The sequence below is a fragment of the Cebus imitator genome, unplaced genomic scaffold, assembly GCF_001604975.1.
Source record: "Cebus imitator isolate Cc_AM_T3 unplaced genomic scaffold, Cebus_imitator-1.0 Scaffold82, whole genome shotgun sequence".
Classification (NCBI taxonomy): Eukaryota; Metazoa; Chordata; class Mammalia; order Primates; family Cebidae; genus Cebus; species Cebus imitator.
In genome coordinates this window covers 6,437,914-6,440,425 of record NW_016107397.1, presented here as the reverse complement: position 1 = coordinate 6,440,425, position 2,512 = coordinate 6,437,914, and the positions used below count along the sequence as shown (strand labels likewise).

At 59.3% G+C, this 2,512-nt stretch overlaps 1 protein-coding gene across 1 annotated transcript in view; it reads right to left on the bottom strand.

Moving 5' to 3' along the window:
• Positions 1-2,243, bottom strand: part of USP42 (ubiquitin specific peptidase 42) — a 55,978-nt gene extending 53,735 nt beyond the window's left edge. The window contains exon 1 of the mRNA XM_017533739.2: positions 1,988-2,243. The gene's annotated coding sequence lies outside the window, so the exon portion shown is untranslated. The remainder of the gene's footprint in view (positions 1-1,987) is intronic.
• Positions 2,244-2,512: the final 269 nt, after the last annotated feature.

The following is a 2,512-nucleotide window of genomic DNA, read 5'->3' as shown; positions in this document are numbered from 1 at the left end:
GATGGAGTCTCACTCTGTCAACCCAGTCTGGAGTACAGTGGCGTAATCTCCGCTCACTCTCCTGGGTTCAAACAATTCTCTGCCTCAGCCTCCCAAGTAGCTGGGATTACAGGCACCTGTCACCATACTTGGCTAATTTTTGTATTTTTAGTAGAGATGGGGTTTCACCACCTTGGCCAGGCTAGTCTCAAACTCCTGATCTCAAGTGATCCACACGCCTCGACCTCCCAAAGTGCTGGGATTACAGGTGTGAGCCACTGTGCCCAGCTGAGACCCTGTCTCTTTAAGAAAAAAAATTAGCTGAGTATGATGGCATATGCCTGTAGCCCCACCTAATTGGGAGGCTGAGGTGGGAGGACTGCTGGAACTCAGGAGGTTGAGGCTACAGTGAGCTACAATTGCACCACCGCACTCCAGTCTAGGCAGCAAAGGGAGATCTTGTCTCAAAAAAAACCATGAACATGAATCGAGGTTGGGTAAGTGTGGAGGAATGAGACTTCACAAGTGTTTCCTTTACTACAATCTTGTACTCAAAGCCTCAAAATTCCGTCTTTTATATGGTATGTCTCCCTTGTTATCAAATGCTAGAATGCATTACTCTTTTTTCATTTGTAAAAAGAGTATCACTATTTAGACGCTCTACAAACATTGAGGTAATAGTATCAACACATTTTTAAAAAGTGTTACACTCTGCTTCTTCGTAAACAATGCAATCCACGTTCCTGTACCATTTCCGTTATAAGAGAAAACACTCTTTAAAAAGACACAACCTTGATCTTAATTATACTTAAGTAAACAAAACGACTAGCCTTAAGCTTTACATACCAAATACTAACTGTAGACTTGATTCAAAGATACAGAAAAGAAAGTGAAACTGGCCCTAATTTAAAACAAATAAGTGATACTGATTATTCATATCCCCTAGGCACTTTGAATGAGTAACACGGTAAAAAGAATTAGGTTTAAAATTTAAAACTCTTCAAAACCTTTTGAGAGGACACCAAAATGAGAACCTAGGATTCTGTGGTTACCTTGAAAAGGTGGTGTTAACTAGTTTATCAAACAGTTTTGCTGTCAGGGTATTGACTTTACATAACCAACACGTTTTCCTATAAACAAGTGACCCCACGGCCTCCTAAGAGCCATTCAACAAAAGTCATCTCCACTGCATGCATGTTAGAGGGGTTAAAGTCCTAGATGGGAAAACTCTCGTCCAATTTTCATTTCCAACATCTGCAACCGATCACCACCCCGTTCCAGGTAAGTTGGCTCTTACTGCCCCTAAGATAAAGAACGCGAAGGAGGCACACATGCTTTTGGGGACGCGCCGCCCGGCTCCTCCTCTCCCCTCGGGGTGGCCGATCAGCCCGGCGTGGACACCTCGGACGCTCGGCGGAGCAGCCAGCCAGGTGGCCAGGCCCGGGGAGGGGACGCCCAGGGTGGGAAAGTTTGTCTCTGTTAGGGATGCAGTGGGGGCGGGGAGGCCGGCCCGGGGCTCTGAGGGGCGCTCCGGGGCGGGAGGTGGCAGCCACGCGGGGGGCGGCGGGCGGGCCGGGGACGCCCGGCTCCGCGGTCAGCGGCCAGCACACGCCCACCCCGGCCGCCCCGAGCCTCCCCGCTGACCCGCCCGGTCTCCGGGCCGAGGGGGCGGGCTGGGGCCGGGTGGGGGTGGGAGCGCAGTGTCCATGGCAACCAGGGGGCCCGGCCTCCCCGCGCAGCCCAGCTCCCCCGGCGCCCGCCCGCCGCGGCCGCCGCCCCATCCCCAGCGGCCAGCCCGGCCCTGGCGGGCGGTGGCGGCGCAGCCCCCGGCGCGACGGGGTCCCGGGCGGCCCGCGGCTGTGGAGGGGGAGGCGAGCGAGGGGCCGCGCCAGCCCCCGGCGGGCCGCGCCGGCTGAGAGGCTGCCGGGCCAGGGGCGGCCCAGACTAGCTGGGCGCTGCGCGGGCTCCATGCCCGCCTGCGACGGGCGGGAAGGAGGCGGGAGCTTACCTGACCCGGCTCGGCGCTCGCTCCATCCCCCTCGGCCGCCGCCGCCGCCGCCGCCGCCGCACACAGCCCAGCCGCCCGGCGGGGGACAATGACGTGCCTCCATCCGGGCACCGCCGCCGCCGCCTCCGGGTCAGCGCCGCGCCCGCCGCGCCCCGCCGGGCCGCCAGGGGGCGCGCCAGGACCGCGCCCGAACGCGCCGCCGCCCAGGAGCCGTCGCACAAGAAGCGCGGCGCCCAGCTAACGGGCGCGGTGAGTGCGGGAGGTGCGGTCGTCCAAGAGCCGTGGGCGAAGGCCGGCGTCCCGCGTCACCAGAGCGCCGGTCGGGCCGGCGGAGGGAGCGCTCTGATTGGCTGGGCTGGGTGCGTCTGCGCGCCAGAAGAAGGGCTCTTTCCGCCCTGTGCTGCCGGGGGGCAAAGCCGAATAGTGCGCGGCGGACGTAGGATCCCTGGCTTGTGCCTTGTCCTGCGCTTGAACCCTGACGCCTTTCCAGAAGCCGGACACCTAGGGCCAGAGAGTCTGAAGTCC